Source organism: Rattus norvegicus, chromosome 8 (assembly GCF_036323735.1).
Source record: "Rattus norvegicus strain BN/NHsdMcwi chromosome 8, GRCr8, whole genome shotgun sequence".
In the NCBI taxonomy this organism is placed as follows: domain Eukaryota; kingdom Metazoa; phylum Chordata; class Mammalia; order Rodentia; family Muridae; genus Rattus; species Rattus norvegicus.
Window position 1 is genome coordinate 67626539 of NC_086026.1, and position 14651 is coordinate 67641189.

General features: G+C 45.9%; 1 pseudogene; it reads left to right on the forward strand.

The window, feature by feature from the left end:
* Positions 1-11463: 11463 nt before the first annotated feature.
* Positions 11464-11799, forward strand: Rpl38-ps1 (ribosomal protein L38, pseudogene 1; annotated as a pseudogene).
* The last annotated feature ends 2852 nt before the right edge of the window (positions 11800-14651 follow it).

The window sequence follows — 14651 nt, forward strand, 5'->3', positions numbered from 1 at the left end:
GGATGTTCCCCCAGGTACAGTCCCTCTCGAATTATGCCCCACCCTTTCAGGGAAGGAGGAACATGGAATCTGGAAGGAACCTGTCTCTGGGATGGTCTAGAGTGGTCATGACTGGAGCATGTCTTCAGCCATGGCTATAGTGAAATATCAGCCATGTGGGTCCCCAGTCAGCTCCTTCAAAAGACTGAGCCCATTCCCCAAAGCGATTGCCAGATGATGTGCTCTCTACAAACCCAGTAGCCCTGGCCTCTTACCTCAGAGAACACCATTATGCCAGCATCTCACCTATGACTCATGACACAGTTCTTCTGTCTCAGAAACTGGCACCATGAGTCCATACTAAAATAAAATGGAAGATACATTGTAGTCCAGGCCTTGCATGTCTTAGAGAATCTTGGCAGTCCTATCATGGGAATGCTCACCCTTGCTCCCAAGCCCACTGGCTTTCCCTCCTGGTTCAGGGTTCTCTCTCACACCACTGAGATCAGGAGGAGGGGCCTCTGCAGATCAGGAGAGGGCTTTGTGGGGTTGAACTTAGGCATTAGAAGGGTCTCTGTGCTGTGCTGGACTTGCCCTCCTGTTCTAGAACTGCAGCTAGGCCCAAAGCTGAGCACTGAAGCTGCAGAACCCTGAGGCTGACAATTGTCCCTGAGGGACAATGCGCTGGCCATTCAGAGTCACCTACCAACTACTGGAGTGTCCCCTGGTTCCACTTCTGAAAGCACAAGGATGAGAGCAGGCATGGGACACAGGCTGACAGTATTTTACAGTACTTAACATTAGTAAGCAGTTAGTTAACGGTATTTACTATTTACATATGGAGAGTGCAGAACAGGGCTTGGGTGGCCATTTGCTCCCCTTGCTGTGTGAGTAGGACTGGCTCCCTGTCACAGGGCATTTCCTATAAGGAGACACAGATTTCTCATTCCCTGGGTAGGGCTACTAAATTAGGGGCTTGGGGTTATACCTCTGAGCTTGCTGAACAGAGGAAAGAAGAAATAGGGGAGAGATTGTGGGTGAAGTAGTTGACTGGAGCTGACAGCGATGTCCTCGTCCTGGGGCCTCCCTTGTGGGTCCTCCATGAAAATCACAAGTCACAGAGCAGAGAGCAGAGAGGGAAGCAGCCAGAGAAGCAGGGACCCTCTACCCAAGACAAGACAGTCATGTGGCTTCTGTTTCCTCCCCAATCTCAGAGAAGCCTAGAAGAAGGAGAGGAAGGAAGAGCTAGATCTGGATGCCATGACTCTGGGCTGTTCAGCCAGGGCAGGGGCCGGGTACCAGCTCCAGCATGAATGAAGGTACAGGTTGTGGTTTGAATAACAATGGCTCCCACCTGCTCATATATTTGATTACTATTGATAGTGAGTGATACTATTTGAAGAGGATTTTTAAAAATCAGGAGGTGTAGCCTTATTGGAGGAAATGTGTCACTGAGGTTTCAAAAGCTCACACACAGGTCAGTGTGTCTCTTTCCCTCTCCCTCTCCCTCTCCCTCTCCCTTTCCTTCTCCCTCTCCCTCTCCCTCTCCTTCCCCTTCTCTCTCTCTCTCCCTCTCCCCCTCCTTCTCCCCCTCCCCCTCCTCCCTCCCCTTCCTCCCTCCCTCTCCCCCTCCCCCTCCCCCCCCCGCCTTCAGATTAGGATGTAGATTGCTGCCATGTTCCCTGCCATGATGATAATGAACTAAACCTCTGAAAGTGTAAGGCAGCCGCAATTAAATGTTTTCCTCTCTAAGAGTTGCCTTGGTCATGGAGCCTCTTCCCAGCAATAGAAGAGTGACTAAGGCAGTGTCTGGGACACTGTGACACTGGTAGGAGATCAACAGGAGACCTGGGGATTGAGAGGGGACTGTTGCAATAGTTGAAGGTGAAAACAGAGTCGTGGGATGCAGCCACAATGTCAGGTGTCATCTGAACCCCCATCACTCAGGAAGAAAGACCAGGGGAACTGAGCATATCCTGTCAGCTTCTTGATTTTGTTTTTGGCTGCCTTTCTTTACAGAGTGTGTTCGTCCACAGGACTGACCACTGGCTGTTTCCAAGTAACTTGTAAGTCCTGCCAAGGCAAAGAAGGGCCTCTTCACCACCACCTTAGCAAGAGGGAAGCCCCGCAGAAGCCAGGTTAGCCAGCCATGACTGGTGCTTCTTGACGAATTCTATCAGTGTGACACTGTAGCCTTCTGCAGAAATGTGACACTGTCCACCTCACCTGTCACTCTCCTCCCAGGGTGTCATGGCACCTGCAAGGCCTGGGACAAAGCTCCACCCTTCACCTTGTGTGAAGCCCATGGCCAAGGCCATGACCTTAATAATATCCCCACTTACAGTAGAACAGCTGCTGTTACTTTACACTCATAGCAACTACGTGTTTCCTGATCAGTGAAGATGAAGCCACAGTCAGGAAGCTCATGGTGGGCAGCGAGGGTGCCGTCCCTGTGTCTGTCTGGCTCCTTGCTTCATCAGGACTGACAGTCCGACCAGGCTTTTCTGGAGGAAGTAAAAAGGTGCTGGCTCAGGGCACAGCTTCATTTGCAGCCAGAGATCCTTCCCGAAGCCTGTCTGTCACACTGCCCAGTATGTCACCCAGAAGTCTCGGCAGTTGATGGCTGTAAGTAGATCTTAATCCTAGTGGCTGCAGCAGCAGAACATTGCCTGGTTCTCATCTCTCCTCTCCTCACTCCTCACCTTCTTTCTGTTTTCTCTCTTCCTACTCTAGCTGCAGTCTCCGTTTTTTTTCTCCCCAAGGCTGATGCAGGCTGCAGGCAACACTGTCGTCAGCAGAGGACGCCAAAGTCTCTTTACACGCCAGAGCCCAAGCCTGGCTCAGGCCTGGAGAGTAGGACCCAGGCAATGGCTCTGTGTTTCAGACATCCATGCTAGGGCTCTGTGTTCCATGCAGGTAAGCATCCAGGCCTTAGGCTTCTGTCATCCAGTGGGGTGGTACACCTGCACACAGAGTCAGCCGATATGCTTGCATTCTCACACACGTACATGGCTTCCTGTGTGTGCTTGCAGTAGTTTGTGTCTCTGTGAGGCCACATAGATTGTCAGTGGCCTCATTTGTATCCGTTCTGGCATGCTTCAGGTGTGCGTCTATGTGCGCTGGTTTGCATAGCTGGATGTACCTGGGCCTCTGTGTCGGTGAGTATCTGGGAATGCTTGTATGTGAAAGGGCATGGTGGGCGTTTGTATGTTGCATGTTCCAACTATCCATCTCTGAGTTTGCTTAACTTCATATGTGTGTAGGTGATGGGGAGAGAGTAGCAGTGAGGGACAGTAATCTGGCTCCCCAGGATGCACATATGACAGCCACATAGTGTCAAAGAGGAAAGTCAGGGACAGATAGTATGTGTATACCTGATCTCTGATCTCAGCGAAGCTGCCTTAGTCATCCCAATTCTAGATTCTGAGCCATAAAGGCCAGGGGACAAACAGCTATCCATCCATGCCCAAGGCTCGACTAGAAGCTCTGTATCTATGATCATGATTGACCATCCTAACAATCTTATGAGCCCACCATGGAATGAAGCCAATAAAGCTCGCCTAAGGTTGACCAGCTGGAAATAGAAACACCAAAACTCAAACTCTAGTCTCTGGTTCCAAAATCCATGCGGTTTCACACTCCCGAAAGCTGCCCTTTCAAGATGTGCTTTCTCCACCCCAGCAAAGATGGCCTGAGTTCAGCTCAGAGCATTCCAGGAGCAGCAGCTGCTTGTGGCTAGAATGACTGAGCTGAGAAATTAATGTTGATGGACAGTTCCTAGGAGTGAAAGAATAAGGGACTATATTTAGCTGTTTGCTGCGGGCTAGTTAGCTGGTAGGGAGGGAGAGGAACAGAGAGAGATAAAGAGGAGTAAAAGGGAGGAGGAGGAGATAGATAGATAGATAGATAGATAGATAGATAGATAGATAGATAGATTATAGGTAGATTGATGGATGGATAGATAGATAGATGGATAGATAGATTATAGGTAGATAGATAGATAGATAGATAGATAGATAGATAGATAGATAGATTATAGGTAGATTGATGGATGGATAGATAGATAGGCCAACAGACAGAAGGGTAGAGAGAGGGAATGAGACCCAGTTGTCTGCTTCCTGGTTGAGTGGTTGAGGCCCTCACTCCCAGAGTTCTGTCTCTGCTGCCACCTCTGCATGGAACACTAATGGGCAGAGACCTCTTGATGAAGGAGGGACATACCTGCTCATGTCACCAGGCTAGTGAGACAGGTGAGCCTCTTCTAGGTCTGAGGGTCTCTTCTCCACATGTCTGACATTGGTGTATGATGGGCTCCATGACCCTGTAGTTTAACATAGTTAGGACACAGGAGTGATTTCTCAGCACTACAAGCATACTCCCAAGGAGGCTCAGAGTTAAATTTGTTTCTCTGATCAGTTTCCCCTCTTGTGGGCCAGAATATCCTACCTCACAAGTGGAGAGCAAGACACTTGCTCTATATCAACAGCGGTTCATTGACCCAATCAGGAACTTACCTGGGCAACAGAGAACCAAGAGTAGCCTTCTCTCCCATTGGGCTCTGTGGTTTCCCCCAACTCTAGTCATTTCCTCCTCAGTAGGCTTTGTCTCTCCCCATGTAACTTGTGAGGCTGGTCCCTTATCCTGCTTTCCAAGCCATCACTTCTCTCCCTTCCACAGTCTATCCCCTAGAAGACATGGAGGAGAAGGCCAGCAGCTTTGGTTCTGGAGGACCTGAAATCCTTCTCAGATATTTTTCCTAAGTGTTTCCTTCCACCCCTCATCTGGATTTCTTTTCTCCTGGGTCCTCCTCTTGTTACAGGAGATTTGAGTCCAGAGGGCAGCTGCTAGAGTGTGCAAGAGACACATGGATAGTTACAGGAAAGGAGGTAGTGTCTAAGGGAGAAATATAGAGGAGCTTGGAGGTGTGTGAGACCTGGCTTATGCTCCCTGGCTCTTAGAAAGCCAGGGCAGGGGCTGCATAACTTTTTAAGGGTCATTTACATAGTACCCACCAGTGAGTTCATGGGCTTTTTGAGCATGGTCCCTTGGCTGAATCAAGCCCAGGTTTCCAGTTGCTCACTGTTTCTCCTTTTATATGTCATCTCTAGAATCTCCTTCTCTGCATCAGGTTGAAAGCATTAATAATAAACTCAAAGTCACTAATAATGCATCTCTGTATGTGATGGCTTGAATGAGCATGGCCCTAATAGGCTTATATATTTAAACATTTGGTCTCTCGGTAGCGGAACTGTTTGGGAAGGGTTGGTGGGTATGACCTTGTCACAGAGATGGGCTTACCAGGCCCAGTATCTGTCTTTCTGTCTCTCTGTCTGTCTCTGTATCTGTCTGTCTCTGTCTCTGTCTGTGACCCGACCCTCCCTTTACCCTTCCCCCTCTCCTGCCTGTAGATCAGGATGTAAAAATCTCAGCTACTTCTCCAGACCATCCCTGCCTGCTGCCACACTTCCCACCAAGGTGATCAGGAACTAACCCTCTGAAATTGTAAGCAAGTCTCCAATGAAATGCTTTCTTTTTTTCTTTTTTTATGAGTTGCCTTGATCATGATATCTTTTCACAGCAACAGAGTAGTGAGTGTCACATTAATGAAAGAAATCAAAACACGTTCTCTTATGGCATTTAACCAAGGATAAGCCCATATTTGAATTCACCACTCCTCTCCCTTGTCTTCTGTCCTCCTCTGTTTATTTGTCTGGCTCTTGAATTGTACCTACTTGAAGCTGTCTGGTGATTCTGTCCCTTTGTCTGTGTTTATGTGTTCTTGTGTGTCTGTCCTTCACAAAGACCTTTACGCTCTCTTTTATTAAACAGCACAGAAAGCATCACATAGGGAAGGAATGAGGGATACTTTCCAGAAATTTCTAACAGAGTTTTACAAGGGATTAAGTAACTGACTCCAACTGACCCCAAATGGCCAAGATAACAAACAAACAAACACTATCAAGCAATACCAGAATGCCGCTTCCAACATTTATGGTGGATGTTCATTTTCAGCCAACTTGTTCTTTCCAGCAAATGATTACCATGACACACACACACACAAACAACATGCAAACACACATGTTTTACTCTTGTGTCAGGGAATGGAAGAGTACATAATAACTTAAGATTAACCTGTGCATTGGCTTAGGTTGGAATAGTTTATTACATGGAAAATGCAAGGCAAGTAACATTGGTTGCTGCATTCTTTTCTTAAAGGCAGGTTAAACAAACAAGTTGAGCACACAGTAGAATATCAGGTTTTGTTCCTGTTTGTTCGTTTATTCATTCACTTTACATTCCAATAGCAGCCCCCTTCCCAGTCCCCTTCACATGGTCCTTCCCCCTTTACCTTTACCGAGAAGGGGGACATCCCCCCTGCGTACCAACCCACCCTGGCACCTCAAGTCACTTCAGGAGTAAGTAAATCCTGGTCTCCCACCGAAGCCAGACAAACCAGCCCAGTTAGGGAACAGGATCTACAGATAGGCCACAGAGTCAGGGACAGCCCCTGTTCTAGTTGTTGGGAGGCCAGCATGAAGACCAAGCTGCACATCTGCTATACATATGTGCAGGGGACCTAAACCCAACCCTTGTATGCTCTATGGTTAGTGGTTCAGTCTCTGAGAGCCCCCAAGGGTCCAGGTTAGTTGACTCCATTGGTCTTCTTGTGGAGTCTGTATCCCTCTAGGTTCCTCAATCCTTCCCCCAACTTTTTCCACAAGACTTCCAGAGCTCCATTAATGTTTGGCTGTGGGTCTCTGCATCTGTTTCAGTCAGTTGCTGGGTGGAGCCTCTTAGAGGACAGTTATGCTAGGCTCCTGTCTGCAATCATAACAAAATATCATTAATAGTGTCAGGGATTGGTTCTTTCCCATGAGATACACGTGACCTCAAGACACACTTTGGCTGTGAAGTACATCAAAGCTTCCAGTCTATTAGGATATAAGAGGTATTTTCATGGCATTGCATTGCTACGCTCCTCCACCGTATTCCCTACTCTCCTGTCCCAGTTTACCTGAGAATTATACTCCCAGAAACTTCTGGGTGCAAAGGAGTGCTGATACACCTTCTACAGATACTTGCATATTAATCATGGGTGTAAACTCTGCCTAAAAAGGATCACAGAATTCTCTCCCTTTTCTGTCCATAGGAAGGCTCCATTTTTAAGTTCTGGTCTTCTCAGGGTTTCAACTGTTTGGTATCTTCAATGTGTCAGTACTTCTGCTCATCGTCATTGTTGCATTTCAGACTATACAAATAAAGCTACTGGGTTTAGGATACGAGGACTAAAAGCCTAAGAACGAAGAGTATGAGCACAAAGCCATCGGGGCTCCCATTACCCATTGGTTGGCTCTTCCCAGGTCCAGTGAGAGAGCCTAACTTTGATTTTTGATAGATATTAGAGTTTAGATTTGAGTGTACCTGAATCACCTTCTTTAATTTTAGAGGGTCTCTTCAACAGTTTGTGTAGTTAATCCAGAGTCACATGCTTTGTTAAGCTTTCCACAAACTTCTATCTGAGCTGCCAAAACATTTAAGACCCAGGGCCCGTTGTGAGAGAGCCGAGGCTTTCTTGTTGTACCTCAATAGAAACTACAGTGGCCTCCTGCGTCTCTCATAGTGCAAGGTTTTTGGATTGACCTCTTGAAATGTAAAACTCTCATAGGTGAGAACAAGCTCCTCAATGTACTCCAACCCATTATTGATTAGTCCAACACCGGACTGTCAACCTTAAGCCACTAAACTCAGGAATGTTTGGTATCCATGGAGCTATCTCTCCTATTTCTGTTAAAGAGGGTGTAACAGGGAGGTCTTGAGAAAAGACTCCAAGTAACTAGTATATATGAAAGTTGGAAAATTCTCTCTAGTGTACGTTATTAGTCCTGGAGAAGTTGATGCAGTGGTATGTTAACATTGCCATCTCCGAGAAAGGACAGAAAATATTCTCGTTCCACATAAGATGTAGTGTCCTGTAAATTTACAGCAGTAGCTGTCTCCTGGACCCAAATATACTTACAAATGGTAGATAAAGGAAAGGTTTAAAGTGAGATGAGAGATGGGCGGCGGGAGGGGGGGTGTCTCCTGCTTCCCAAGGCCAATAGAAGGGGGTTGGCTTCAAGGAAGAAAGATGCTACCACAGGGAACTTCAGCCACATGCCAGGTGACAAAGGTCAGAAGATTGAATTGTAGAGAATAGCTTGGGTCACCTTGGCTATGAATATATGGTAACAACAACAACAACAACAACAAAAACATTGTATTGATAGAGGCAAGCAAAACGTTCCCAGTTCCACCATTACTGTGGCAGATTCGGCATCGGTATTAAGATAATAGTTAAAGCATCTATTGCCCCAGGACACAGAGAAAATTAGATCAGTCTGAGTCCTCATCACTCTCTGGTTTCCTGTGTGGTCCTTCTTTGCTTTTGCACATACGGAAATTGAACAAGGGGGCATTTAGCATCCCTATTTATGGGCCAGTTCTATCAAAATGAGAAAAACAGAAACTTGCCCTTTTTTGAGTATTTATGTAGCCCTCTGGCCCAGAGATATATTCCAAAGAGACAGCCTTCCTTTGTGGATACCTGGGACTTGGGCCACTACTTACTCCATGGTTGAAGTTTTCATTTTATAGGGTGTATTTAAAGCCTGAGCGTAAGGTGTGTCATGAGCTAGTTCCTCCATACTGATTAGGAGGTCTCTGAGAGATAATTGTTCTTAGTACAATTGTTGCATCTTAGGGCAAAGCCAGGAATCAGAGGAGTCAATGAAGTCCATCTTGTTTCTAGTAGGAACCAGTGGATGTCTTGCTTTTGTAGAATGAGGAAGAAAATTAAAATCAGGATAGATGAGTTTATCTAGCTCAGAAAAGGCAAGCTTTCATACTTTAGGTATAGGATTCCTAGAGAGAAGCAAAAGGAGCCCAAGAAGGAGTGTTTCAGAACATCCAAGTCAGTTGCCATCAAAGGTGTCACTAAATTTTGAATTTTGAAAAGAACCTTTTAAGATTTTTCCACTGGCTCACAGGAGCCGGCGTTCTCCCCAGTGTTACAGCGGATCGTCTATGTTGATGTGACTGATTTTATCTTGGAGATCTGAACCCAGCTGTTGACCCCTCATGGCTCTACAGCCAACAGGTAAGGACCACATGGTAAGGGTCCTTCCACTGAGGACCCTACTGTTCTATGGGTCTTTTCTAGTTTTAAGGAGGACCCAGTTTCCAGATCTACAGTCTTTACAGTCCCATCAGTTGGACTGGGCATAACCTTGCTCCTATATTTCTGTAAAGCTTGTCAGACTTGCCCTACGCTCATTATATATTGAGTCATCTGGTTGACCTCAGAGTCAAAGATCAGATCTAGAGTGAGGGCAGGTCATCCATATAATAACTCACAGGAACTGAGCTTGGTATCTAATTTCAGAGCTGTTCTAATGCTCATAAGGGTGATGGCCAATAGTTTCAGGCATTTTTCAGAAGTTTCCTGACAAAATTTTGCTAGGATCTGTTTAATGGCTCAGTTAGTCCTTTCAACTTTGCTGAATGTCTGTGGCCTCTAAGCAGAGTACTGATACATTCTTTATCCCTAGAGCCCTAGTATAGATTGGGTCATCTGTGATTTGAAGGACAGTCCATTATTGCTCTGTAATGAGAAGAGACAAAACCTTGGGATTATTTCCTTTGAGGAGTGGAGGCTTTGCCATTTCAGTGGCCTTTTCTGTGCTAGTGGGCGAAGCCTCTGAGGTGGCAAAGGTGTCTATAAACACTAAGGATATTTGAAGCTGGCAGGAGGAGGCATATAAATAAGTCTATGTGCCCAGCCACCTCACCTGGTTCAGTGACACCTCTGGATTTCTTTGAGATATAGAGGACAAATATGGCTAGAGTTGTAACATATGCAACAGTGCAGGACACACACACACACACACACACACACACACACACACACACACACACTTACTTTACTGTGAATGTCAGTCCCTGCCCTAAAAACAATCGAGTTACCATTTCTAGGATGGCTTTTTGCCCAAATGGACCGAGTCACGTATGCCTTTAATTACTTTCCCCTGGAGAGTAGGGGGAGAAATGTTTAGTTCTCTATACAGATTCATGCTCCCCTTTGGTTGCCCCCTTGTTTTAGAGCCCATTGTCTCTCCCAGGAGTATAGTTTGGCTTTCTATAATCCTTCTTTGGAGGGACAGTGATAGCTCTCAGGGCATCTGTTAAGACTGCCACTTTTGTCCCTTTGTCTGCTGGCCTATTTTCTTGGACCATGTTCCTCTGGTAGCCCTTGTAATGAATACTGCCACTTGTTTGGCGAGCTGAATAGCTTCTAATAGATCTGGAATTTCTTGTCCAGGTTTTATGGGTGAGCTGGTGGCTATTATAGTCGCCCTCACTCTAAGAGCAGGGATGGCTCAGCAAGGAAAGGTATTTGCTGCCAAGCCTTAAACCTGAATTCAATCTCAGAAATGCAAAGAAGGAGAGAACCAACTCCCATCACCGTCCTCATGCCTCTGTATATATGCCATGGTATGTGCACACACGCAAAATAGATAACTAAGTATGATCCCAAAAACTACTTGTCATTCTTTATAGATGGTATGTGGACATGTAAGGCCATGAAGGCCTGCTTCGATGTGAATCTTTTCCCTTTTCCCTAGAATGGGCCTCCTCTTCTGTACTAGGATAGAAGGGGGTTAGGGAAGCCTCAACTATTGTTGTCTTCCTGATCACTGGATATCCCACCTTATGTTGTCCTTTAAGAATATAATTGCCCCCATTAGTAAGTCAGATCCCATTTGGATTACCCAGGGGCTAGTTGCTTAGTCAGGGATGGGTGAAGATGGTCTCAGTACAGAAGTGTGCCAGATCTGAGCCCAAGTGAGGCAGGATTTAGGGTGCCACAGATTTTGCTGGCTACCTTTGTGTTGTGTAAAAGAGTTGCCGAATGCTTTGCTTGTGTACTTCCATTAACCATACTTGTCCCTTTAATTCTAATGTGGCCTTTACTTAATGGAGTATGAAGGCTTTTAATGGTTGCCTCAAAGATAGCTCAGAAGCCTTTTAACTAGCAGAGCTGTGACTGCCACAGTTCTTAGAGATGGGGCTCACTTAGAGATGGGGCTCACTCTGATGCATCTTATTTCTTTAAAAAAAATATGTGACAAGCCTCAGCTCTGCTCCTAACTGTTGAGTTAACCTTTGAGGCAAGGTCTAGTTTTCTGCCACAAACAACAAGACTTTTAGATACTGGGCATACCCAGTGCTGGGGCCTCCATGAGAATCCACTTTTCTGTTAAAGGATTGTTTCTGTTAAAGGATGCGGAATTTGAGGTGCTTGTTCTATCTTTTAGGGTCCTAGTTCAATTATGAGTTATCTCAGCCTTTTTTTCTGTAAGACTTAGTAGTCTAGAGTCAATAGGAAGTCTAAGATTTTGATGGTTGTTTGGTCTGAGTTTGCTGTGGCAGGGCTATGTATCAATATATATCAAAATAGGAGTTTTTCTGGGCAGGTGCTGACGCCAGAGCCGAGCGCCCGTCGCCATGCCTCGGAAAATTGAGGAAATCAAGGACTTTCTACTCACAGCCCGGCGGAAGGATGCCAAATCTGTCAAGATCAAGAAAAACAAGGATAATGTAAAGTTCAAGGTCCGCTGTAGCAGGTACCTCTACACCCTGGTTATCACAGACAAGGAGAAGGCGGAGAAGCTGAAGCAGTCCCTGCCCCCAGGTTTGGCAGTGAAGGAGCTGAAATGAACAGGACCTCTGCATGTGACTATTAAAAACCCTGAAAAGTCAAAAAAAATATATATATCAAAATATTATCCACTATTCAGAATGGCTCCTTCTGGCATAACTAGGCCCCTGAGATATGTCTTTGGGGGATTCTCTCTGCCCCTAACATAACTGTAGATCAGGAGGAAAAGTTCCAGGGAGAAAGGCAAGGAAGGGCTGGGGGGTTGGTCCCAGTATCTATAAGCAGATTAATGTTCTTACTTTCTGTGCATAGGGTAACTTGAGGTTCTTCAACAGGGGTCAAAGTATCATATCTGGAGACAGCCTGCTCCCTGGACCCTCAGTTCTGTATAGTGATTATGATGTTGGGGCTTGGCTGATGTTTTCTTTTAGAATGGGGGTGATCTGCCTTCCAAGGGGGTTTCAAGCCTTTAAGTTCTTACTCACTGGACATGATTATATAGAGGGTAGACAGTTACATGCCTTGGCCTGTAAGCCTGTACTTGAAGCAATCCTGAGTGTCGCCTTCTGGTCTCTGAGAACTAAGATGGGTATCCATTGGCAGACAGATCTGGCCAATAGCTCCATCAAGGACAAGCCCAATCCTTTAGGTCCCCTTTTCTTCTCTCCACATTTCTCTTAGTCTTTTCCCCAGACCTTGGTTGTTGAATTTGAGAAGGTAATGTCCAACAGCCAAGCTCTGAAACGATCTGTGGCTGTTGGCTGACTGACTAATAAAACGCTGACTAGTGAAAGGGTTTGTCCTTTGTGGGGTTAGGAATCTCAGTTTGTTTATTTCCTGAAAGCCTCAGATAGGCTGTTGAGAAATGAAGCAGGATCCCATTCCCCCCCTTGGGTGACTTCTCTGATCTGATCACAATTAACAGATTATAATACACAATTTTACGCTTCCAGAAAGGTTTTCTATCATCATTTTCTACTTATGAGTTCACTCTGGGTTGTCATAATTCCCATCAGTGGGTTCTTGATCAAGAATGACTTGTGCACTGGGCTGGCAGACATTAGGACTTTGAGTAAGTAACTCACCTACATGTTCTTTAGCTTCCTCTCAGATCTTCTATGTCCCTTCAGGAGTACAGCAAGAGTTTTTTCTCTTTAGGTTCATAAGCTTAACGTTACTGGTAGGTCTGGATGGGTCCTCAAGAAGCTTCAGGCCTTGTTACTTTGCAGAGGTCTGGAACTGAAAAGGTGATGTGGACTTGGATTGGCTCCATGGGACCAGGCCTTTCCCTACAGGAGTCCCATAGGCATAAGTGTCTGGCTGAGAGGAGGCCGCATTCCTAGATCGCCTCATAGGGCTAGACTCCCTTTGGTCTGGTAACTTGGGGTAATGGGGGAATGTGGGATGGAGCTCTGGAGAATGGGAGGAGACACTTTGTCCTGGCCTGTTACCTGTTTTTGTTTTTTTATTTTGTTTCTTGTTTCTTGTTTGTCTGGGTTTGTTGTTTTTTGTTTTGTTTTGTTTTTGGACATACTCAGGAATTGTCTAAGATAAAGTAATTTGGTTTTTCCTTAGGTTGCATGGTTTCATTTTTTAAAAGAATTATTCATATATTTTATGTATATGAGTACACTGTAGCTGTCTTTAGACACACCAGAAGAGGGCATCAGATCTCATTACAGATGGGCGTGAGCCACCATGTGGTTGCTGGGAATTGAACTCAGGACCTCTGGAAGAGCAGTCAGTGCTTGTTTTTTGTTTGTTTGTTTGTTTTTGTTTTTTGGGTTTTTTGTTTTGTTTTGGGGTTTTTTTGCATTTTTAATTGGTTATTTTATTTATTTACATTTCAAATGTTATCTCCCTTACCAGTTTCCCCTCCACAAGCCCCTTTTCCCATCCCCCTTTCCCTGCCTCTCTGAGGGTGCTTCCCCACCTGCCCACCCACTCCTGCCTCAGCACCCTAGCATTCCCCTATCCTGGGTCATCAAGCTTCTACAGGGCCAAGGGGCTCCCCTCCTAGTGATGTCAGATAAGGCATCCTCTGCTACATATGCAGCCGGAGCCATGGGTCCCTCCACGTGTTGGTTGATGGTTTAGTCCCTGGGAGCTTTGAGGTGGGGGTCGGGGATCTGGTTGGTTGATATTGTTGTTCTTCCTATGGAGTTGCAAATCTCTTCAGCTCCTTCAGTCCTTGCCCTAATTTCTCCATTGGGGTCCCCATGCTCAGTTTGCTGTTTGGCTGTGTACATTCTCATCTATATTGGTTCAGCTCTGGCAGAGCCTCTCAGGGGACAGCTATACCAGGCTCCTGTCAGCAAGCACTTCTTAGCATCAGCAATAATGTCTGGGTTTGGTGTCTGCAGATGTGATGGATCCCTAGGTGGGGCAGTCTCTGGATGGCCTTTCTTTCAGTTTCTGCTCCACTCTTTGTCCCTGCATTTCCTTTTGACAGGAAGAATTCTGGATTAATATTTTTGAGGTGGGTAAGTGGTCAGTCCCATCCCTCAGCCAGGGCTGTGCCTATCCACTGGCTATGGTCTCTACAGGTTCTCTCTCCCCTTTGTTGGGTATTTCAGCTAATGTCCTCCCTGTTGGGTCCTGAGTCATTTCTCCAGCCTCCTTTCCCTTGACTCTTACAGAATAGGTTCAGCTCAGCTGTAGGATGCTGTTATAATTCAAAAGGCTCCCCTATTGTCCACGTTGTATTGAGCCCAGGCGGCATTACGGTAAAATATTGGCCTCTTTCTTTTAGGTTCTCAGGATCAAACTTGTCCCAACTCCTGAGGATACAACATAGTGGACTTTCCCACCATGATCCTAAGGAGAAAGAGGCAAGGCCCAGAGCTTCTAGAGTGGAAATGAGCACCCAAGACCATCCAGCTAGAGATTCCTCCTTCCCGTCTTCAGATTCTACAGTTAGACACCCGTGGGGGTGCCCGAAGCATAGCCACAAACAGATTCTACACACTGGTTT